This window comes from Stegastes partitus, unplaced genomic scaffold (assembly GCF_000690725.1).
Source record: "Stegastes partitus isolate 25-593 unplaced genomic scaffold, Stegastes_partitus-1.0.2 Scaffold1768, whole genome shotgun sequence".
Taxonomy (NCBI): domain Eukaryota; kingdom Metazoa; phylum Chordata; class Actinopteri; family Pomacentridae; genus Stegastes; species Stegastes partitus.
Window position 1 is genome coordinate 61689 of NW_007579499.1, and position 25720 is coordinate 87408.

At 44.2% G+C, this 25720-nt stretch overlaps 1 long non-coding RNA gene across 1 annotated transcript; it reads right to left on the reverse strand.

The window, feature by feature from the left end:
• Positions 1–1451: 1451 nt before the first annotated feature.
• On the reverse strand, positions 1452–25720 carry LOC103372504 (uncharacterized). The gene is made up of 3 exons (XR_521000.1): positions 25414–25720; positions 13155–13299; positions 1452–1976 (listed from the first exon to the last, which is right to left on the reverse strand). It is a non-coding gene; the product is annotated as an uncharacterized LOC103372504 (long non-coding RNA).

Below are 25720 nucleotides of genomic sequence, written 5' to 3' on the forward strand. Positions count from 1 at the left end.
AAAAAAAAAAAAACTACTGGTGAGTACATCAATATTTCAAGTGCAACCTGCTATCCTAAAAATTTTATAACAAGAAACTACTTTGCTGCCTCTTCTTGCATTATTCCGTCTCGTTTTATTTACCGTCACAAAAGCAAAGAAGGGGAAAAAAAAAAAACGAGAGAAGGCCATTGAGAAAAAGGAAATAGAGGCGGATGTGGTGAAAAGAGAAACGCCGCAAATGGATGTAGACGAGCAGCAGCAGCAGCAGCAGCGAGTAATGCCATGAAGAGTGGACCGGAGGAGAAAAAGCGAGAAGTGAATAATAGCCAATAGGATGGGAAAGCAAGAGGGGCGAGAGGCATGGAGGAAGAGTGCCTCTCTCTCTCTCTCTCTCTCTCCGTCACACACACACAGACACAAAGCAGAGAGAGAGAGAGAGAGAGACTCCATGGGGCGCCAAATAATAACCTTCCTTGTCATTATCATCGCCCAGCCAAACCGCTCTCCACTCCTCCACCTCCTTCCGTCTTAAACACAATCATTGCCCTATCGTTTACAGTGTGCTGCTAAATGGGAACATCAATAGACACATCCATTTGCAGTGTGAGTCCTTTCCTCTCTGACTCTCAAGTGCTTTAATAGCTGCTGCACACACACACACACACACACACGGTCGGGCTGCACCTCGGCCGACTGTTAACCAATAGCCCCCGCGCAGGCAAAGCCGAACTGATGGAGTGTATCATTACAGCTGGTTAGTAACACGGTCGCTGCGAGGGCGGTGCCGTCAGTTAACCTGAAGCTGGAAGCCAAGAGTCTTTCTCATTTAAGTAGCTTCATTAAAAGCGGCACCGTACTTTCTATCACCAGTTTTTGTTTGCCATTAAATTGGGATCTATTTCATCATACCTCCATCTGCACGATGTCGGCCATGAACTCACATTTAAATCGACCATACTGTTAACGCCTCAGTGTGACAACATACTGAACGGAAGGTTAATTAATTAGTAGTGGTATAGCCGTCGTATGCTAATGAGTTCAGAAAATGACATAAAAACAGGGCAGACCATCATCCTAACTGTAATTATTCAAGGCCAACAAATAAAAAAAAAAAAAAGACGAATCAATACAAAGAGGCCAATCTTATTTAGGACTCGTACCTTGTTAACCTCGCTCTGAACTTTAGCCGCAAATTATCACCGCGCGGCACTTTAATGAAAATTAAAATAAACCTCGCCCGAACCTTTTCCAAAACAGTAGCAGAGCGAGGAAAAAGATAAGGAGGGCAAATCCAGCAGTGAGTGAGTGAGTGAGTGAGCGAGAGGGAGGGAAGGGTTTCCCACAATGCCGCTACACACACTGTAATTTCAGCACGCATGGTTTTTTTGGAGGGTGTGCAAAGCAGGATGCTGGGAAGCCTGGGAGGGGCACTGGGCGGGTGGGGAAGGTTGGATAGGAGGGAGTGAGGGTGGGGGGGAGGGAGGGAGGGAGGTTGTGGGATATGTGGTGCGGCTGTTAAACTTGTGGATTGGTTTTGAAAGACGGTAATAGGAAAGAAAAAAAAAGAAAGCGTGCACACATGGACGCATTACGGACACGAATGAAATTGTTTCGCGTGAATTAGAATTAAAAACATTTCTTGTTAAATAGAAGCTAAATCTTGTGTTGTCATTGAAGTAAATTATTATTTTTTTTTTTTTAGAATTTGACACATTCAGGAATAGAAATTTTGTCTTTAATTACTCGGAGAAGGAAAACAGCAGCAGATAATGAGTTTGTTTTCTCACATTTGTGCCGTTATTACCCTCCCGACTCGGTGGTCTCTGATTCTTACCGTAACAGGCGTGTGTGTGTGTGTGTGTGTGTGTGTGAGGGGCAGGGTGGTGGTAGACCGCAGACAGACTGTAGGTGCCATTGAACTGAATATGTGTGTGTGTGTGTGTGTGTGTGTGTGTGTGTGTGAATGTGCTTGCGTGCCTCCTTCATGTCTGGACCTGGGCAGAAAACAAACAGAGAAGAAAGCAGAGGATAAATTCAGGTGTCGTTTGGTAAAGCATGTTATTAAAATGCCATACACACACACACACACACACACACAGAGTGATGTGAAGTCTCCATGAATGAACTGGGAGGAAGCACACACACTTAGACACACACATGCAACAAATTCTTGACACAATGCTTTATTGCGCTGTATTCAACGCGCTCTTTTCACACTAAGTGCTTTCTGTATTGCTCCATTTCCGGATATATGTGGTGAAACGTGTCCTAAATTATTCACCAACGCTGACTTATGTGTGAGCAGTATTAGCTGTAATACGTCAGCACCTCATCCCCCCCACCCGCCTCCAAAGGAACTGATTTTATACGTACAACGAGCCGGTTCCTATAAACACGCTGGGTGGTCTCCAGAAACGATGACAAAATGTGTGTACATTAACACGATTCATCTCTAACAAAGAAAAAAAAAAAGAAGAGAGCGAGCGAGACAAAAAGACGCATATATGGTTTAAAGAAAGAAAGAAAAATGCCTCCAGTATACGCGCCTCGGTATCACTTGGAATCAGCCTTTGAGGTCGCTTTGCAGTCTGTAAATCAGACCTGGATGAAACACGCCGCTGATTGTGTCTTATGTCTCTTCTAATAAAGCTGCTACGTCAATGACGTGCTTTTATGTGGTCCACGCAGCACAATGAAGAAGTGCCGGATTACTACGACTGTAATGTATTATATAGAGGCGGGTGTCTGACATGCCCAGAGAACCAAGAGGCTGAGAGGGATGAGCGCCAAGACAGAATGAACTATCAAATAGAATTTCTGAGTGTAAAAATCTTAAGTTGACCAGATGGAAAGGGAATATAAAAAAAATCAGTACAACCTGGAGACGCAGCAGGAGGTAGCTAATGTAGCCTTCAGCTAATAGCATAATAGACTGTTTGCCACGTGTAGTATAGAAACATAATTAACAAAGTGGAAAACATGCATTTAATTTAATTTCAAAGATGCTGATAGGAAGCAGAATGACTAAACCAGAACGTCTACATGTCTAACGCTGTAGTTTTTACTTTTCTTTACCAAAATGAGACAAAAAAAGAATAAAAAAAAAAGAGGGAGAGAAATTTTAGCTGGAAAAATGCACATTATTTTCTTGGATTATTGATTGTTTGATGTAAATATGTTAAAATTTAAAAAAAAAAAAAGCAAGTTGATAAAAATGACATTTTTCCGCTTAAAAATTCAAAATTCATTTTCTAATTTATACTCGTCATCTTGAAAGTATGCAGCGGTACAACTTCTTCCTGGTCCTGATAATAATTCTGCTTAAGTGTTAGATTTCACAGAAATTACTTTCGGCACCTTCGGCGAATCAAAATGGAGATTAAGTCTAATTAATGGAGCAAGAAAACTCCACGCTGGAGCATCAGGAAAAAAATCACAGCAGCTCTGACGATGAGATGTGTTGCTGTTGTAACAATAAATGTAAAAAAAAGAAAAATAAACAGTATTATTGTGTTACGATATACACTATTTGTTGTTTAGCCGTTAATCACCTCACGGTTTTTCCGTTAGTCAGTCATGTTGTTTTGGATTTTTTTTCCCCCCCCTGATGTTTTCTTTGATTCAAGCACCATTTGGCCTCCCATTGTGACAAATAATGAGTCACACTGTGTACTCCGAACGCTGCCGGTTCGTTTGTGGTCAACACACACATCAAAGTTCCTCTGGAAGTCATATAAATGCTTTTTTTTTTTTTTTTAAGCCACTTTAGCCGTATTAATGATTCCTTTAGACGCCCTGCTGTGCCGAGTTGTAAGGCGTCCCTCCTTTTTACTTCCATCTTCTTTGGTTCAAAACCCGTATTTGGCACAAACCGGAGTGCGTTGGTCAGATTTAGCAAAAGCAAGTTAGTAAAGATTTCCAGAAGTCTGAACGGCGTGTTTAAGCGCACTACGTTATAACTCAGCGTGCGGAATTTAACCCCAACTTCAACTTTGACACTTTATTATACGCAGCAGCGGCAATCCTTTATCCACACGTCGGTCTGCTTTCATTTTACACGCAGCCAGTTGCATGTTTTATTCAAAGCAGTCTAGACGCAGCTTGCATGAAAAGGAAAAAAAAGACACCACAGCTGTAATAAATGAACCTGGAAAGTAATTACAGCTACAATATTTAAAAAAAAAAAGCGATTTACAAATTTACAAAAACAACAATAAGATTAAAAAACCCCAAAAGGTTGTTAAAAGGTGGCTCGCTAAAATTGACTCGCCAGTGAAATATGGTTCCTCTGAATTCTTCTCAGCCGGATCTACATTCACACAGAAAGAACAATGATTGACCTTGGCCGGATGAAAAATTGCCTCAATTGTTCATACTTCACTTTGATGTTAAATACGGTGAAACGGGGCAGCACAGGAAAGCTGCTCACTTCAGCCGAAGGAGAAATTAAACCTTTTATGCCGCCTAAGAACTTCCCTCCTCCTCCTCCTCCTCCTCGTTTTTCTTTCTAAAACTTCTCCCCTGTTCAATTGCCTGCATCTGCCAGAATATACATGTAATTTACTGTTTCTGTTTAATGTAACCTTCAGTTACTGCTCTTTTCTATGGTATGCTGCTTCCTACCATCTTTTTTTTTTTTAACCACTTCCTCATCATTTCTCTCCCACCTCCCTCATTGTTTCTTTTCTTTTTTTCTCCCCTCTCTGTCTCTCTCCTACTCCCATCTCCTTCTTTCTGCTCCAGCAAACACACTGGCTGAGACCAGGGAGGGCACCTCCATCATTAAAGCCCCGGTACAGTCACCAATTTATATTCTCACTGCATTAAAAAAAAAAAAGAAACTAGGACCACCCATGTGTTTTCAAAACAAAATGCGGCAATAAAAATCTGCGCCGACTTCAATGAGCCCATTCACGCGAAAGGGGAAGAAAAAAAAAAAAAAAACGTCGCAAATTAATAGACGTTCGAGGGTTTGACGGTACACTGGGTGTTTATGTGTTAACGAGAAGACGCTATTAATCAGGATTGACTGCTGGAAAAGCCCTTGTTGTGGGATCGCCTGCCATTGCAGTTCTTTTTTTTTTCCACAAAGTCAAGGAAGTCTTGTATAAATTACAAGTTGTTTGCAAATGTGTCAGAATAGAAGCAATTATACGTGTTTTAGCTTTGATTCGAACGACGCTGAGAGCAAAGAATCCTCCATTTGTCTTGATTTTCCCCCCAAAACGCATCATTGGTTGATAAAGTTAGCACGAGAGCTTTCAAATTGCGCGCTCTATTTTCTAATTCAAGTAGTAACATAGCTCCAATTCATATAATAAGTCATCGTAGGGGACTTCGCATGTCAAGGAGGAAAAAAGCTCAGTTTTAAGAGGCGACAGTGTCATCAGGGTGTTGATCCCAAAGCAGTGGGATCATACAACACAGTCACAAGATGCTAAAACCTCCTGGTGACCCCCCTCTTCTCTCCACCAAACAGCACAGAGAGGCGACAGGGTTAAGCAATAATCCAGGCTGGATGTTATGAATGAACAATTTCCGATCAGTTCTGTACCCTGTGTGTACTAAACTGGCAGAGAACAAAGCTGGAGATACTTGACAAGAGTAAGAGATGTCTGCCCTTGACTGAAAAAAAAATCCTCCAGTCTAGTAGGTGTTTTTGTTCTCTGAGCTGCATAAGTGCACAAAGAAAATAAATAACCTTTTTCGGATCATCTGGCTTCTATTCAACGCCTAAATAAAGGCTCGGATGAAGGCTGAAGTTAGTTACGAAATGCTGAACGCACCGTTGTAAAGCAAACGAGTGTTTTTTCTTTTTAAGTGCACATCTATGAATGTCAGGTATGTCTTGCCAACTGCTTTGATCTTTTTTTTGGTGCCAAATAACCGACAGGGGAACCAGAGGAGGAAACACGTCTACATTCATGTCGCGCTGCATACGCTAATCTTTGTCAGTATACGTCTGTGTTCTTACCATATTGTGCCTGTTTGTAATAAAACTAGCGCAGACATGTAGAGCTAGACCACCCAGAGCAGTTACCCAAACACCCTCCTTACTCACAAAAAAAAAAAAAAAGAGGCACAAGTCTTAATTATATCCATTCTCTGGGCGTGTCTTTCTGCTCAAAACAGACATCTGAGCCACCCCCCCACTACCAATATGCCACAAAACCTCATGAAGAGACCGTATGGAAAGAACATTTTTGGTGAACACGCTGACCTTAGATGGAAATAAACACATTCAGTTCTTGCATGGGAGTTATTTTTACCCAAAGACAACCTGAATTCTATATCGTTTATTGTTGGGATTATCTTCCTCGTGCGCGCTAGAGGCTTGTGTATGTGATCCCAGACTTTAAATGGTCCTGCAGAGGCTTCTTTTGATAACAACTCTGCAGGGTTTCGAAATCAAGCCGGCCAATTATTTACAATATCAAAAGATGCGGGAATAAATACCAACCGATATCAAAACCCGCGCAACGCCAGGCACTTAGATGAAAGGGAACAACTGACACCGTGTGCATGTGCGCCGTATTAAAGGGGGTAATTGTTGCAGGGAGGAGGTTGTTGTGACTGCACTGTGCTGATGTGTGTTTTTTTTTTGTTGTTTTTTCTCATGATCTGTAATTTTTAAGCTGGCAATGCGAGGGTGCAACCTTGTGGTGTGCACATAGAGCGAGATAAAGACACGGAATGAGCGAGAGAGTGAGTGTCTACACAGGCAGGACCCCAGCGACTATCTGCCAGACAAATCCTCCCTGGGCTTTGATCCTCTGCCCACTTCTCTCTCTCTCTGTTTTCAGGCAAACAGCTGTGATGTTTAGCTGGAGTGCAATGAGATTCCAAGGCCCCCGAAAAGAAAAAAAAAAAAAGACTGTCAAAATCTCCAGCTGCAAAAAAAAAAAATTAACAACAAAGGAACACGAGAGCTAATTTAAGACAAGAAAAAAAAGGGACTAAAAATAGTACAAAAGTGTTCATCCTGTCCAGTGCTTTCTTCCTAATCTTTTCAATATGCTATCCTCCAAGGATCAAGGGGTTAATATGCTTCTGTTGTATTTTAGCCGAGATGCTATCGAAGGCCATTTGTTCCAAGTAGCGAGGCTAATGACCCTGATCCGACGCTTGGCGTTTAGCCGGGAACTCGGAGCAAGGGAAGGTAAGTAACCTCATATATTCTCAGGGGGCTGAGCTAATGAGAGGGAATGGGAATACGAGCCACGGTCCATCATCTACTTAGAACCTAGACAGCAGTGCCGTCTTCCTCCCCTGAGTCGACAGACACACACAAACACACATAGAGGAAAATGCTAATGGGATGCCCTAACTCTTCTTCTGCACCTAATTTTACTCCTGTCTAGTTAAGTAAATGTAATGCGTGTGACATTTTATCATCGATACAGTCAATAGCATATTCATTCTGGGACATTACTACTGTAAACAAGGAGTTCTATCATTACGATGGCAGGCAGGCTCGGTGGGATGTTTTCAGTCTGTCTGCTTGCTTTGCTGCACAAAACTACGTCACCATGCAAGATATGAGAAATGTTCTGCTGTTGTACCGGTTATCTGGACAACGTTTCCCTCAACTTTATGGGAATTAAAAGTAAAATATTGCTGTAGCACGGCCTCGGATCCTCTGCTGGACCGGCCCGTGCAGAATCAGCGGCAATCGTTTAATCAAATCTAAAACAAGAACGTGTCTTATATTAGCATTAATATTTGGTTTTATTATAACTAACTGTTGGATCTTTCATACCGTTCTATTTTTACATCAACTGAATGATTTCATTTGTCTGAAGCCTCTTCGTCATAAACAAACATCCGAGCTCCAGTGTACACACTCGTGTTGTTTCCACCGGTACTTTGCATTCTTTATCATTAGCCGCTAAACAGCTGTTCGGAGTTGCCGACGTACACGGAGGAGCGCACATGCACGCACAGGCAAGGTATAGCAGAGCGCTGATGTCCCTGCTCTGCCAGGCTGAGTGAATTCTGCTGTGATGGGAAAACAGCAGGGGGTCCACTCCTCTGCCTTTATTCGATTCAAGTCGAGCCTGGCTGCCTCTTTCACTTCTGGCACGCATAGGAATATTTATGCGTGTGTATGTGGAAAAAGAGAATGGGTGCAGGAATAAGTACCCTACTGCACTCTGCTGCACATATGTGTGTGTGCATGCAAGTGTGTTTGTGTGTGTCAGTAATACCTCCAATGGCAGACTAATGATAGGTCTTATCGACACCCAGCAGTGAATGCGGGCCTTTGTCTCCTCTCGGGACGCATTATGAAAAGCTTAGGGGGCTGCCTTTGACTCCTTTTCATTCTCTCACCCACTGATAAAACCCAGTACAAAAAAGGCAACTGTTATACAGCTCCTGTAGCGTGGCAAGTTTAGTCACAATACAATCCCCCCCTCAACCCTCAACCCTCGTACCCTCTTCATCAAAATAAGCGAAAAGTTAGGCGCGCCGCTCATAAACTCATAAGTCACTGACAAAAGATTAAGACTGGAATTTACATTTTGGAAAACAAAATCACAATCCCTGAAATTACCATTCGTTTCAAATGTACAGCGTATAGGGCGCCTGGATGGAAGGAGAAACCGCGACACGTATGGGCTTTGTGGCGCGGAGCGACGTTAAGGCATAAATTCCACAGCAGTGACAAATAATAGTAAACGATTAATGATATAGAAATGACGTTAAAATGATTCAAACCCATGCCTGACTGATACTGATATACTCATATATAACCTATATTTATTCATTAGGGTACATTGAGAAAGGACAATGATGGGCTACTTGATTATTAACTGTCCAGCAATAAACACTATTTAGCAACTCATTGCAAGTCACCGCTTGACTCCGCACCACTGCCTGCTTAGCTGTGATCCACACTCTGCTACATGTGCTCCATTATAAAGAGCAGAGTCGGAGCTGCTCTGCTGGATAAAAGATTCTAAAATTAGCCCGAGTGTCTTTCTCAGCATTATGTTGTGGACAAAAAGTTTTTTCTTCATATCTGCCAGCATATATGCCAGAACACATCAGACTGTAATTTGAAAATGCATCATTTGTGATATGATCTATGGCGTTTTGTTGTAATTTCAGTCTGCTGAGCGACAGACTTCTTTCATCTGTGAATCCAACTTTTCTTCCCACTGATGCATCAAGCACATCTGTTAGCATGTGGTTACCTTAAATATAGAATATCTGGATGCAGTTGAAGGCTCCTTTTTTTTTGGCAAGGACTGCTTTTTTTTTTCACTTTGATATCTTTTATGATTTACGCTCCACAGCATTTGATAAGACAGCCACAGTGTTTAAATTGATCCTGCCTCACTTTAGAATAAATATTAAGGGAAATAATAAGTGCTTTACCATTCAAGTGCTGTGTATCTGCACTTATCTGGGTCATAGTTTAGAGCGACTTTGTACCTTTTACCAGACTGTTTTGAAAAAAAAAAGACTGGAGCTTTTCTCCTCCTCTGAAGGCCCTGTTCATTACTGTGGGTTAGAGGTTGGGGCAGGGTCCCTTAGACAAGCAGTTTATGAAATGAAAATGTTTTCGTTTCCAATGATGGCAAGCGTTACTTTTCACGTTTTTAAGAGTTCAGCATACAGCTCCTTGGGGAAGCATAGCCACTTCTACAGTCTTTTCCTGCTGAGTCAATAAAATCCTCTCTCTCTCAACTGTGTTCTTTCTCAGCCGTATTTTAAATTGGTTATTGTTGGGAATGGCGTTTAAGTACCTTATATTCTTAGCTCTCCGTGTTTGGATTTTTTCCTCTAACCTCCTCGTCCTTCTTATTCTACGTTTCCTTTCCCAACGTCAGCCTCGAGCAGAAGAGCAATAAAGACGACTGTAACATAGGCCTTCTTTGACTTGCTCTCTCTCCACGTCCATGTTGCTGGCATAGCAATCCAAAAGAAAGCCCCCAAGGCCAAGCAGTGAGGATTTAGGGGCCTCATTTAGTAGGCAGGTAGAGCTGAGACTCCCCCATCCCATTCCTCGCAGCAATTAGACAGAGGCCAGGAAGTGCAGTATTTTATGGCCTTATAAAGACATTAGAGGCATCGCTCCATCGGCCCTCACCCCCGCTTCTTTATTTACCAGTTCTACAGTATCTCTGCACTTTTTGGCCCTCTCTCATGGATAATTCTCTAATGCTCACTTTGAAATTTCCCTATCTCTTTCCCCCTTTCTTGTTGCTTCCCACTCTCTGCGAATTCTTGTCTGCCCACCATCTTCTTCTTCCTCCTCTGTTTTAATTTTTCCATCTCTGCCTCCTCATTCCCATCAATCTTTCATCCATCCATCCATTTTGAAACTGCTGTGGCTTCGTACCCAATAAAAGCTCTCACTCTAATCTTCTGGTTGGGGAGGGTGAGGGGTGGGAGGTGGCGGCGGTGGTGGTGGTGGTAGGGGGGAGGCAGTCTTTGATAGAGGAGCACTCTGTTGTTTCATGGAGTTCTTTGTGCAGACACAAATGTTACCATTTTCGACACTTGTCCATTAGGTTTTCATGGTCGTTCCCCAACCGAGCGTGCGTAGCCCCTCACCATTGTGAACCACTGTCCATCATTTGCCGGGGTTATTTTGCGTGAGCATGAAACTGACAATTACTCGCTCTGTCCCCGAGTCCTGCAGTGAATCAATATGACATGACGGAGTGACTCATTTGCCTGTCATTTTCCCATATGCGTGTATTTGAAATATGAAACCTTGTGACACACTGTGGCTTGAGCCTTCGCAGCCCCTCCTCCATATACACAAATGGACACCAAAAAGAGAGTCATGCTGCTTCTCGAGTCCTGCAGCTTTTAAAGCCAGCTTAGACAGACTCGGCTGCCCCTGAAAGACCTTCTTCCGCGGAAGCAGAGGGCAGACACACTTGAGAGGAAAAAAAATAAGGGTAGGGGGGGAGGTGGGAGAGGAAGAGAAGAAAGCAGTGGCATGTCTGGATATTTGCTTACAACATCCTCCACCTTTTTCCTTTCTTTCTTCCCAAGACTAGCCTTGCATCATTTGAGCGGTCCGTAAAACAATGGAGTTGTGTGAAGTAGTATAGCACCACTAATCCCAAATGGATGACACATAGGAGCATCCATCAAAACAGAGATGAAAGAAGGAGCTGGCATCTCTTTCTAAAAGGAGTTCAAAAACCACTTAAATTTAGAAGCATTTTTTTGTTTTGTCCAGGTTTAATGATTTGGACGGACATGTGAAATGCAAGGGAGGCCAATTATTAAAAAAAGATTACGATGACAATTCGACAACTTGGAGCTCGGATGATAGTTTCCTACTCATTTAAACCGTTCTGCTCCTTAAAAAATGCTCCTAATCCCCATTATCACCACCCCCTCTCTTGTAAAATGGCGGAATGCCCTTTTTCAGTAATTGTGAAAACGACTGGGTCATGAGCACTTTTTTTTTTTTTTTTCTGGGAAGCTGACAACTATCACAAAACGAAGAATGACAGTGACTGAAGCCCAAAAATAACGCTAAAGGTTAGTTGCACATGCATAAACCCGAGAAACTGATTGCTCAAGACAGAACTGAAAGGAGCTGAAAATGTAAAAAAAAAAAAAAGAAGAAGAAGAAGATAGGAGGCAGCATGACTCAGGCAGACTGAAAATAGGTGAGTGCAAGACATGAGGAGCTAGAAGAGAGAATTTGAGTGCAGCTGGATTGGGGTGATATGAGAAGAGTTAACCTGGAATGAAATGAACTGAAATACACTGAATTGAATTTGCTCTGTCCTCTGTAGGACATTATTGGGAGGTGTATTCATTTTGAAAGTGCTGCACACTGAGCTGGACGTTGTATTACAGAGAGTGGAAAAATTGACAGGTTTTTTTTTTTTTTTGTACTGGGAGGGCACACCACCGAGGCAGTTCATAAGAGGAGAGTCACAGGTTCAGCTCCCTAACAGCCGAATCACCCGAAAGAAAGGAAATAGTGAAGCTGCCATTTATGGAGCCAATAGCAGCAACAGTAATAATACGATATGAAGTGCATATACTTATGGGAGGATAAAGGGGGGAAAAGTAGGAATAATAGCAGATGGAGAGCAGTGGATCTTCTGTGTGTAAGAGGAAGAAATGCTGGACCGGACCCAAAAAAACAGCTTTGAAGAAAAATCACAGCTCTGCTATGGTAACCTCTGGGTGGAAGGTTGAGGTGGAGGAGAGTCTCATCAGAAGGGAGGATGACAAGAACTGAGAAAAACAACGTTTTCCTTCCCTCTCGCCGCCCCTCCCTTTTTTAAACCATCCCTCCTATCTGTGCATGGTGGCAGCCATTCTGCCCATGTCTGCATGGTAGAAAATGATTTACTGCTGCTTTCAGCCTCACACAGAGAGAGTGAGGAGATTACTCTCCGAGAGACTGCTCACTTCGGGAACCGCCGAAACACAGCTAAGACAATAAGGTGGCTCTTCTCCCAGTTTCACTCCTGTGTTGTGCCTTTTGGGTTTGCTCTTCTCCAAGGTTTGTTTTTTTCTTTGTTTGTTTTCTCTCACTGCATCCCTGGACTTTTTTCACAGTAATGGATGCTTGAGAGAAAAGGTCAAATGCTCACCACGTGAAATGGATTCTCTGACAGAAAACAGGAACGGGATCTGGGATAGCACAGGTGGAGTTTGTATGGTTTTGTGCATCTTTAAGTGATTTCATACTAAACAAAATCTCAACTAGATGTTCTAACACTTTATAATTTAAATATTGAAACTCTAATTTCAGATTCTGTTGTAGAAAAAAGTTCAATCAACTTGTTCTACTTTGTGTATTTTCTGCATTTTAGAGATACTGAATTACAAAAGTCCTGCGATAAATCTACGCACACGACATGTGTTCATGGGTCCCTCTTCAGTACAGAGAAATGGATGAGTGGAAAACAAGGTAAAGACAACAGAGGAGCTGGGGGATGAGGTGGGTGACTCACACAGGATGATACGTTCTTCATCTGGTGGATATGGCTCGACACCGGGGACGCACAAAACAAACAGACACACTTAACAAAAACCGCGCACGCACGCAAACACCAACCCCACCCCAGGTGCACGGTTGACTCAGACAACCGTGTGGAAAGACGACACAGACAGACAGACAGACAGACAGACAGACGCGCACTCACAAGACAATGTGTAACCTCGGAGCAAACTCTTACCTCTCTTTAATCATTCGTCTTTCCCCTCGTTGCGTTCTGCTCGGGGGGTGTTTTTCTGCTTCTCTTTCTTCCCTCCGCGGTGAAGGCTAACACTGCGAGCACTCTTCAGTTTCTTCTTCTTCTTGTGCCAGCTCCCTTTCATGACCTGACACAGCAAAGGACAGAAAGAGGAAGCGGACCATTAAGAATCTGTTCGAGTGGAGTGTAGATATCTAAACCGGCACCGGAAAAAAAAAAAAGGAAATACATAAAAAAACTCTTCATTCATAGAGTCTGGGCCTGAAGGGAGACCAGCTACTGCCTGTAATCCGGCTTTCTTTCCAAACAGTTCCTTACTTATGGCGCGGGAAGAATATAAGACACAAGATCGGCGCGGTGATTAAAAATCAATACAGTTCATGGCCAAAAACAGAATCTGTTTAAAGTCAAAATACAGTTTGGAAAGTTGCATTCCATCTCGAGTATTGAGTAACTATTAAAAAAAAAAACATTTGTTTGAAAACCGGAGCAAGACCGAGAGACCCTGAGCAAGAAGTGTTGTATTTGAACAAGATTGCTCAATGTAACAAGGAATGAGGGTCAAGTTAGGGTCAGGAAACACTTTCTGTAAGCAGCGGTAAAGGAAAGCGGACGGTTACACTGTACACATGCATGACGCCGGTTTACAGTTTGCATGCTCGTCCATTTAGTGTTTTTGCTTACGTGTGAATTACTCCGATAACAGTTCTATCATGACTGCGCTGCTTTGTTAAAAAATCAACACGGTTTGTGTTAGTGTATATGCTTGCGTGTCTTCAAGGGCACTGATGAAATTGCTAACAGCTGTGACAGCCGCCACGGCGCACACACACACACACACACACACACACACACACACACACATGCATACGCTCCTTTCACCGTCTCATTTGTAGCATACAGCTGCACAGATAAAGCACGAGGGTTAAGCAAATACTGTACAATGGCCAGAAAACAATGGCCCATCCCCATCCCTCCCCTATCACTCGCACACACTAACTGCAGCGTTGCAAAGAGTGTGCCAACTGTGTGTGTGTGTATGTGCAAAAAAAAAAAAAAAAATGACTGGCACTGCTTGTCCTCTTTATTACTGTGAACAGAACAGACAGCCCCGCTCCCCTCCCATTCATTTTAATCTCTTTTCTTAATGATAAAAACCTCCACTCCCTTCTCCCCCCCGTCTGTACCCCTCCAACCGCACCCCTCCAGTCTGGTGTCGACCCTCCAGCAAGGCAGCAACAGTGCTCCTTTGTTTGTCCTCCTCCCCGCTTCTCTTCTTGCCCCCTCACCCTCGCCACGAATGATGCTGGTTGGCGGGGACGGAGGCATGCCTCAACAGGAACGCTGGAGGAGAAGGAAGGGAGGAAAAATGTAGGTGGTGGAGGGGGGGCGGCCACTTTTGCTGGGGTCTTACAGTCATTTTTCAGTCATTCTTTCTCCCCTCTCTTTCATTTGTGCACTTTTCTGTCCATTCAGCAACACATGAGAGGTGGTTTCTCAGAGAGTGTTTGCAGGGGGGAAATAGAGGGAGGTGGGCTTCAAGGCACCACACCCTCAGTGAACCCACCAACTCCACAGACTTACAGAAAGTCCTTTGCCTATTCCTGGTTTGACTGGGAAGCCAGTTTTAAACACTAAAGTAAAGACGGGAAAAAAAATGTTTTGGGTTTTTTTATTTCTACTCTGGAAGGACAAACACTTTAAAAAAAAACCCAACTTGCTCTGTTCCTTGGCTTTTGCAGTTACATGGCTCAGAAATAATGTGCATGATATTCCAACAGGAGATTTGTAAAAATAGCCTTCGAGTACACAACGTGTAATTTCTCATTTATGCAAAGAAAATACTGGACCTGCCCACTGAGGTTAGTCGAGACATAATTTTAGCTGTTTCGTGCTGGTACCACTGCAAGCGCGGCAAACCCAGGTCCCTAATAGCATAAATACTGCTCTTGTAATGGTGCCTGGGGCATGTCTCATTTGGAAGTGAGGGAGACAGCACAGAGCAGTACCTTTTACCCTTACCCAAAAACACACATGTGCACACACACATATACACACATGTGCACACACCCAGCCGCCGTGGCAGCTCCGAGGCAATCGGATCATTAACCCCAACTAATCTACAAACATTATGTTTATAGAAAAAAAAAAACGCCTTTCCAGCTTAGGCGCCGGCACAGCCAAGCCATGTTAATTCATTCTGAGCGTGTGTGTGTGTGTGTGTGATATGGTGTATTTGCGAGCTACGACGATGTGTGTGTCATGTCTCTCGGTACGCGTGTACACTTGTGTGTCATGGCCGCCTGTGTCTGCAGTGTCTGCTGTGACAGACACGGAGAGAACATGACAGAGACAGCGAAAGCGCGCACGAGTGTGAACGTGTGCGCACGAGGTGACAGTGTGTGTGTGTGTGTGTGTGTTTGTGTGGTGCGACTGTGCCAGTGATGCAGCTCACAGCCTTGATCTAGACTCCTGCCTCCCTCTGACACCCGCTGCGCCTGCTTCATTAATCAATAGGACAGATGTAGACAGACTCCTGCTGCGCTGTGAGGAAAAAGAAAAAAAAAAAGAAACGGTAGCTTGCGTGCACAAGTTTGCGTGTGTTTCTGCATGTAAGGAAGCTCGAATGCCCTCGGGTAGAACGTGGCAGACATGATGCAAACCTTCAAGGCTTCCTGCCCACACAGGGATCATCCGCACTGGATTTGCCTTCTAGTACCTACATAAAAAAAAAGTCAGACTCCATTTGATGATTTGCATAGGCTGATAGGTTGCCGCTGTGTTAACCTCCTAAAGCCTTCAATGGCTTCCGAAAGATGAAACGAAAAACAATGGAGTCGTATTCGTGTATTCTATTAAGTTCCATCATTTTCTCACCTTTTTGAGGACTTGGCGAGGCGTCTAATTTTGGAAGTGAAGCTGCCTTGATGTCACAACTGCTCTTTCTCTTCTACAATGTGACACATAGTTTCAGAAGAAAACATCTTTCTATTGGTCAGTCCCCACCCTTGAAATCTCAATAACACACGCAACTGCTCCCAACACACTCGCACATAGAAACAAACAGCCATTGATGTGTCTATTTACACTCCTTAGAAACCTCAGCTATAAAAAAAAAAAAAAAAAAAAAGTCTCAAGGGCTTATTCACAAATCTTTATGAACATAGTTTAAATTTATATTCAAGCACTTACAAAGTAGTGGAAGAAATATTTCAAGGCTAAAAATAAAACATCAGGTGAGACAGATCAAGCACACTTTTGTTATTTTCAATATTTTTTTCTTTCAATAGCAAAACCTGTGAGACTCAACTGCTACTCTTGTGAAATGAGCTTGTGGGGTGTCATCAAAACTCCTTGTGTGTTTACTCATCTCAGAAGCGGTAAGGTGCGCCCTTGGAGAGCGCACATTATAGTCAATGTTCATTGTGACGAGGGAATGTGATCTGATTAGTCACTGCACTCTTCCTTTGTGAGTCAGAACGAGGAGCAAGTTTGACTCGAGAAAAAAGCTGAGGCACAAAATGCGTTCCCATGGGTCACGGGATGATTCAGGATGACCCACACGAAACTCTTTTTGTCGCATTTTTCGCCGTATTTCGGGGACGTACGGTCGAGCTGATAGCGCTTTGTCTGATGTAAAGTGTGTGTTTGCGCTTCTATTTCTCAAAAGTTATCCCCGAAATTAAACAAAACACTTTAAATTACAGAAAGACAGCGTTTCAAAACACTTAACCACGTATTACAGTGCATTTTATTTTCCACAACTAGCTATTATGGTGGAATGCTGGCATGCTGTCGTAGAAGAAACCTTGCATTTTCAGCGCAAGGGACACTGTATTTGAACTCAAAAAAAAAAAGGGAGCACAATCAAGCCAATAAATCAGCTTCACAATATATAGCATAGTCATTAAGATAGAAATTTCAGGCATAGTTGTGTAGAAATAGTAGGAAGCTCGATTTGAGTTTATTTTGTTTCTGGGAATGAGGAATGTTTGTCATTTCCTGGTGCTCCAAATGGCCAAATGACTTGAATGCAAAGCCACAGAGGCCATTTCTCCCACAGCGCCCAAATTCTGCACAGCCCCTTATCAGTCATTGGGAGGTTTTGCCTCCTCGGTATACAGCAAGACCGTTTTGTTTGTTTTCAATGTAACTTGTGATATTTGGCCGGGACTCAGTGCCCTCTTTGTTAGCCATTGTGCAGAGATGAATGAATCTTTCTTCCAAATTTCATACAGAGATGCACTGTGTGAAACCATAGAGACACCTTTGAGACCACTACACTGATCTCCATACAATGTGCAGCCACCAGGAACAGGACTCTCCATGCAGCAAACTCCAAAAAAAAAAAAAACCCTTGATTTTTACACATGTATCACTGATCAACACTTTTCTTTCTTTCTCTGCCAGTATTCACGATAAACCATCTAAGTCCTGCTTCGGTTAGTAGCCTCCTTAATGTCTCAGAAAGCTTTTCAAGAAACCGCACACAGGAAGGAACGAATTAGTGGTAGCACTTTGTTTGCCTTTTTTTTCCCCCCATTCAGTATTAAGTAAGACTGGGGAAGAAATAAAGTGAGGATGGCCAATGTGGTCAAAAAGAACACATGATAATCATATGACGATCTCTGGAGTAGAACTACGGTCTTAATCACGACACAAGGCTTAAGGCGCAGCTCGCAAGTCTCTGGATCTGGTTTTCTCTCAGACTTTATTTGGTGAGTCATGTGTCCACCGCTTTGACTAAGGGTGACCTGGCTTGATGCATCTTTCAGGATGTCGGTCCGTTCGCCGCTATCCTTCGTCTGCCTCGTTGTCTTTATGTTGGCAAGATCAGTTCAATGAGCATCGCCGCAACTGTAGCGCAACTTTGGCTTAGAAAGTTTGGACAGCGCTGAGATCCGTACGACTCGTCTGAAAAGAAGATCATACGCCAAATTAAGATCGTCCTATCGTAAGAGTTTAAGAGCGTTTTAAGTGTTCTACTTAGAAAAAAACAGCTGTTAAAGAGTTTCATGGATTTCTGCACTAGCGGTCATAAATTAGCAACGATGCAGTCTTTAGCTGCAAAGCATGCTGGTTTATTGATGCCAGAATGCAGCGTTTCTTCCTAGCAAAGATCTTTTTTTTTTTTTTTGACTCATACCAAAACCTAGTGTTTACTCATAAAGTAGCATGAGCCTCCACCTGATAACATTCTGAGAACAACCTCACACTACTTCTATGTTACGCGAGTCATTTACGGAAATGCAACTCATGGAACGGAGCGAGAAATGTGATGCAGGAGCGGTTTGCAAGTTGATTTAAAGCCACAGTGATTTGTGGATTTTTTTTTTTTTGCCTCACCCCCAACGTATGCATAAATGTGTCAAATTACGACAGAATGAACAACTAGATGGGGGCAGTGGAAGGAGAGAGTTTGTTGTAATTCTCAACCTCAGAGAAAAAAAAACGCATCCAGACATGAAATCCTGCGTCACTTCCTAACCCGAGATGCCCTGATTGCATAGGCACATTGTGCGATTTGACGTCGTATGCCTGACACTCAGACAAAGGAGCCGATGTAGGCCTCGAGGGGGCAGATGACAAACACTCCTAAACCATGGCCAGACATAATCCTCCCCCCCTCCTCCTCCTCCGCCCTCCTCCTCCGCCTCCCACCAAACCCCACAACAAACGCAGAGTGGAGGGGGACTTATTCAGAGCACATTAGGGAGGTGAAGGGGGCCAGGCACTGAGGGACTCTGTTCACTTGGCTGTCCTAATCATCTGAGACAACCCCTCCAGAGGCAGAGCTTCCCGCCTACAAAAACCCCACTCCACCCCCCNCCAAGGCATGACCCAGACACATCCAGGAGCGTTTACAAGGGCAGGCGGCCATGAAGTAGGGGAAGCTGACCAAAATGAACAGCCCCCTGGGAGCTGTAGTTTAATTGTCCATCTTCTTGGTCCAAATTAAACAAGCTCGAGCGCATTCAAGTATCCGCACAACACACACACACATGCATACACACCCCGCCCACCGTCACTACCCCGCTTTTAACAGACTGGCACGTTCCATAGAGCATGCCATTGATGCAGAATGATGAGCGAGACCCCATTGTCTCGTTATATTGTCTTCAATTAGGGAGGAGATGATGGGAGACAATGAGAGGAGCATTTGTAATCATGAGCCTCCCAAACTCATGCTGGGAAACAGAACTTCATTATGCCCAATGGTCCCTCATTGACGATAAAACCCAGAATATGTGTGGTTCATCCTTAGGAAGTTTTCAAGCATAAATGGCTCGGAAAGAAGTGAGTCACCAGGAAATGCTGTAGGGGGTTCTGAAACTGAAGACAACAACAGGCATGGGCAGAGGCACATTTTCTTCTTTTATCTGCACTGCGAGCGAACAACAGAATCCACCCAAAGAAATCACACTTATCCTCTAATTGCATCTCCTCTTCACTTACCTGAACTCTCGGCTTACGCAAGTTCACCGCTCTCATATTCAAAGTTTTAAAAGTGAGAATTGGAAGTGTTTTAGAAAAAGAGGGAGCGAGTGGGGTGAAATTAGAAAAAAAATAAAAAAAAAAAAAAAATCTCTGATAATACTTTAAGAAGAACAAGAAACTCGGTGCTTTTTCTGAGCTGGGGTTTTTTTTTTTTTAGGGATAAATTTACAGGCATAAAGTGTAGCCTTGATGTCTTTTCATCTCCACCACATAAATGTTGTACAAGCTTAGCTCTGAGAACAGAAGCTCTGGCAGCGCTGGTGTCAGCTCAGAGCCATCTGCAGAAATGAGACTTCTTTAGGAAAGAGAAAGAGAAACTCGAGAGCGCATTATCTGCGTTTACCTGAAGAGCGTTCAGCTGAGAAATGACTCTAACCCGACATCTTGCCGGCTTTGTAGCTCACCACGTCATTTAAATCACGTTCCACCGTGGCTGTTGGGCTTTGATAGAACCATCCAACCGGACAAATACTGCTTTCATAAAAAAAAAATTGTGCAAAAAATGATTTCTTTCAACTGGGATTGTGGCGGCATTGTTACCCCCCCACCACCATCCCTGACCCCCCCACTCCTACCCCAACCCACCCCTTCCCCGCCTTTCCTCTCTCCTCCTCACGGCACAAAGAGCTAATCTGAGACGAACACTCGCACCAGCTCTGACACATTGTCAACGCAAAACCGGGGTGATTTTATTTTCTTTAAATCATGTACGTGAAGCATGAGGTAAAAAGCCATCATCCACGGAGGACAACAGAAGGGGGGTTAGCGAAATGGCTGTGTGTTTTTCTCCCCACATCCACCGCCCGGGATTATACGCTTCCCTTTTTACTCATCTGTACCTTCCGCTTGTTCTTTCACATGTACAGTATCAGAGAGGCACAAGCTCGACCCTGAAACGTTTTGATTTCGCCCATTTGCAGATGAAATCAGCCCGCGATGGGTGCCAGTAGCAGGGATATCCGTCAAGTCAAGCTGCCCCGGGGCCGAACATCCTTTCCTGCAAGGCCCCCATTCCCTTATCTGATTCCAGCAGACGGGGCGAGATGATGGCCATGCCAGCCAGAGCCTTTGATTTTTTTAAGTATATCCCTCTGCTTTCACACTGCTTTATTGATCGCCGACAGACCTCATTTTGTTCCTCTGCTTCGAGAATGCTCTATTTGTAATGTGATCACCCAGATGAGGATGGCAGAGAGGTGGACAGATACTAATCCTCTTTTTTTCTCCCAGTCTCCGGCATCGTCTCTGCTGATTTTCCTGGATCGCCCCCCTGTCAAGTTCCTCGTTGCCTGAGGCCCAGAAGACTCCTCTCTCTCTCTCTCTCCCTGACTCAATGGGGAGGGGGTCAGGGGTATAATCCACGCTTAAGAGTTACTTTCTGTGAACAACAATTGCTCTCATCCGCCCATTTGCGATAGGTTAAAATGAAATTAAACATCAAAAGCGGCGCGGTCAGCGCTTGACTCCGCGGGACCTTTAAGGGGCATTGATTTTCAGCTCATTTGCGAATGTTTTCGACCACAGGCCCGACGTCAGGCGCGCTCATCAACCTCCGTGGACCCGACGCATTCCTCCATGTTGAACAGCGCCGCGCAACAGCACAGAGTCGGGAGCATCTGCCTCCGTCGCTCCACCCAGATGGCAGCAGAAAGTATGTAAATTGGTTCATTAACCTTACAGTGCTTTAACCAGTGGGCCATGCAGAGGGCTCGTTCCATCCGGGTTTTCTTGAATTTTATTAACGCCCATTAATAACATCGGGAAACTTTCGCTAATGGCCTGAGGTGGTTCGCTGCGGTGTTATCAAACACTGTAGTAATTATACATGACATCCCTCTGATTAACACTCCTGTGATTATTACACCATGTCAGATTGTCTTTTTTTTCCCCCCATTTAAAGACCATTTTCTTGGTTTCGAAAAGTAAAAAAAAAAAAAAAGGAAAACATCATCACAGCACTCACCCACCTCCCCCCCTTCCTTCAAATCCCGACAAGCAGGTTTGGATCTTTAACCCCTGACAACAGAATGGCATGAAGAAAAAAGAGGCAGGGGGGTGAAAATGTGAAAGGGATCTGCGTTTTCATACGGCGCTTCCCCCTCCTTCAGCGCTTGCAGAGTGTGTGAAAAATTAGCTTGTAGTGTGTGAGCTGCCAGCAGTGAGGGCTTGCACCTGGAGCAGGGAGGAGCAGGCGAGGAGGCCAAGGGTCACCTCGTGGGCTAAACAGGATTGGAGTTTTCTCCTCTCCCTAAGCAGCCAAGACGACCCCTGTGGCTGCATCGCACAACATGGGCCTTTCACACCCCTGCCTTCCCTTCCCTTGCCTTCCCTTCCATTCCCCTTCTCTCCTTCCTCTCCTGGTCACCTCCTTTTTTTTTTTTTCCTTTTCTCCTCTGGAAAAAAAAGCACAGTAATCCATAACCCACTCAACTATCAGCGGCTCAATTATCCCTCCCGTTCCCCCATTTTCTCCCCTCGGATGGAGATTCAAAAACAATTAACCTCTTCACGGCTGGGGACTTTTCCCAGGAAAGGGCACGGTGGTAATTGAATGACTCCGCCATTTACATTCCTGACCATGACTTCACTCCTTCACGCATAAATCTGGTTACCAAAATCCTAATCTGTGGCTTTGTGATTGTCCAACGCCATTATCACGGATGTTGCATTATCAAGCCACGAAGACAGTATTTTACTCGGAGCGGGATTTAACCGAATAATTTGCCGACGTTTACATAACACTCCGTTGACCTACTTAAAAATCTTAATAGATTTACATCATTTGCGCCCGACGTGTTGACGTGCGAGCGAGGTTTTGGCGAAATGATGCCTCCGCGGAACGTAAAATAATAATTTTCCACGCGCCAATCAAATTTGGTAAACAGCGCCGCTCTGCAAAACTGATCCAACTAGACTATTTCACACCGAGTGTCTAGAAGCTATAGCGCATCCCCCACACATCCTCAGCCTTCAATAAAATGTTCTCTTCTCCCCCTTCGTTATGGAGGGGCCTCCTATTCATCTCCAGGTAGAAAGCCTCAAAGTGTAGGAGGGAAGAACAGCTTGTTGCACCCATTGAGCTTTTTTATTACTTCCCCCTTCAAAGGATGGTGGCAGGAGAAGAGACAACCTCAATCTCCTTGATACCATGATACACAGCTTTCAGAAAACACACACACAAACAAGTGGCGGGATTTCAGCCCAAAGCTCTGCGCAAATTTTACCAGCGCTTGTTCCGTCAAAACATCATATTTGAGAAGATTACATTGTTGTGGATGCGGAGAGAGCCCGATGCAGCTGTTAGGGGGATAATCTCGGAGCAAACAAGTTTATCGAGAAAAAAAAAAAAAAAAAAAACGGACACTGTTGAGAAAAACAACTCGCTAGCCTCGATCGAGTGGAAACAAGCAAAAGATGCGGCGCAACAAAGACCCCGGCCAGCCATTTTCCATAAAGCGAGCTAGCTTATCATAACAGCTAACCCAGCGGAAGCCAAATGATGTAATCCCTAACCAACACACATCGACAAAACAAAGACTTGCACTGAAGGAAATCACTGTTGAACACGAATTCGTCCAAGAAACACACACACACCGAAGCTTTTTCACCAACTCACACCCCTAATTCGTGCTTCCTATTGACTTGACTTCCAACCAACGCGTCACAGCCGAAATGCGACAAGAGCTGACGACCTCATTGAAAACCTTCAGCGGAAAATGGAATCGTCGAGCAGGAATTATTATTCTACGTTTGTTGTCGTCGAAACTCGAAAGGTTTAACTCCTGTTCATTACTGATGTTGTTCCACGGACCCGTAATCCTTTCCAACAAGATCAGGACTAAAGGTTTTAATACCAACAAGACAGCTCACCAACAAGAACAACACCAAGCGTCAGAGTCTCCGCCGTGCCGTACCGAAAAATTGATAAAACAGCAGTGATGTTACACAATTAATGCTTTCAAAAGAAGAAACGCCAGTTGTACGAACTCAACAGAAAAGAATCGACGGCAGGCATCGTGCAGATTCTTGTAGATGCTCGCCAGAACAACATCGCTGGAATCTCACACACACACACACACACACAATGGAAGACAGAAGAAGTCTTTGATGTTTCCTCATGAGTGTGTGTATTGCAGCTTTGTGAGTCACCCACACTCCATCCAAGATCCATATAGGCTACACAGCGACAGTAGCACAGTAGCAATGAAACCCTCGTACCACACACACACACATAAAGACGCAAAGTCACAAACAACATAGCGTGTCTTGGTTGAGGAGTGAAGGAAAAAGAGGCCGAGGCACGGGCAGGGCCAGCCGGGCCAGCAGGAGGACGCACAAAAAAAAAAGAAAAGAAGAAGAAGGGAGGAGGAGGAGGAGGAGGAGGAGAAGAAAACCTAAAACAACTGGCTGTGCTCCAGACAGACTGGAACTTCTCTTGATCATTATGTCTAGCCTTCAGGTGTCTGGGGTCGGGCCGACTGTAGGCAATAGTTAGGTGGAGGGAGGTGGGAGGATGAGGGAGACGATGAAGGTGGTGGAGGAGGAGGAGGAGGAGGGGGGGGTGAGTGTAGATAACACAGCAGCCAGACAAAGAGGGAATAAGAGGGTTGCCTACATACCACCAGCATCAAGGCAGGGAGGGTGGGAGGCAGGGGACGGGGAGAAGAAAAGAGGAGGGTTATAAAAATTTGATTAGACGATCCTTCGCTGAAGTGACTTTCTGTGTCGGTTTGCTTTTCTTTCTGTTCTTTTTTTTTTTTTTTTTTGCCAGTTCCCCTCCCTTCTCCAGAGCGCTGCTGCTGCTTCAGAGAACGGGGCAGACAGATTTTATAGGTCCTAATTAAAGCCATCTGAAGCCTTTCAAAACATCAAATGGCCCTGGTCCCACCACCACCACCACCACTTTTTTTTTTTTTTCCTCCTCCTCTGATTGTGTACAGAAAATCAGAGGGCACTCTTTTTTTTTTTTCCCCCAAATGTACATAAACGTTGCACCCCTCTCCACCTCTCCCTTGACCCCTGCAACCCTCTAATTTCCAATCAATAACAGGGTTCAGTGAGTGACATGACCTCATGGGAGGGAGTGGGGGGGGAGGTATTCAATTGACAGGAATGTGACAGAAATAGATGTTTGACATTTCTCATAAAAAATGATGCAATAATTCTGTTTGAAATAACACATAGTGAAGATCCACCCTGAGCCTGCCTGGCGGGTTGAAGTGAAGTGCAGCCCTGTTTTAGTGCGCTTCAAGTACTCCATTTATTTCTTCTCCTGTCTCTCTCTCTCTCTCTCTCTCCCTCCTCCCTAATTGTCCTCATTGAGCCGTGTGGACCGGTTGCACAGCCTGCCTGCCTGCCTGCCTGCCTGAGGTCAGCGGGTTTACCGTGTGCTTTTTATCTATATTTCATGCTATGGCGCTGCGCGGAGACAGCCACACATTCACAATGAGGCAAACATTCTCAGAGACGCACAAAGAATGTCGACAGGAGGAAGAGAGAGAGAGAAAAGAAGCACCATTCAAGCATCAAGTGAAGTCTGTTTAAAAGCATGTCACGCCAAAATGTTTAATTCTTCTTTGAATGGAAACTAGAAGAAGAAGAAGAGGACAGAAAGCACACGGCGCAAAAGTGACACATGCGTAAATGCGTTTAAAATAAGACGGTAAACGTGGATAAATATTACTTTCAGGAAAGGCACAGAATAAGCGATCAGAAGAAGGAAAACATAACGTCGCCTACTTACGATTCATTTCAATAACTTCTGGGGCGTTATTGTCTCGCCCCTTTGCGATTCTCCCCCGTTTGGAGACGGCAAAAAAAAAAATGGGAAAAAAAAAAGAAAAAGTCTGTTCCTCCGGCGACGCACGGGGAGGTCACTCTCATCGACGCTCAGTCTCATCGGATGGTCATAAAGTTGTTTCTTTTTTGTCTTTTTTTTTTTTTTTTTTTTTTGCGCAAAGATAAACACCTGGTCAGCTGCGCCGAGGACCAGTGTGGACGTCCGATTCCGCCGATGTCAGGTCTTCAGTGATGCCTGCACTCGCCGGGAT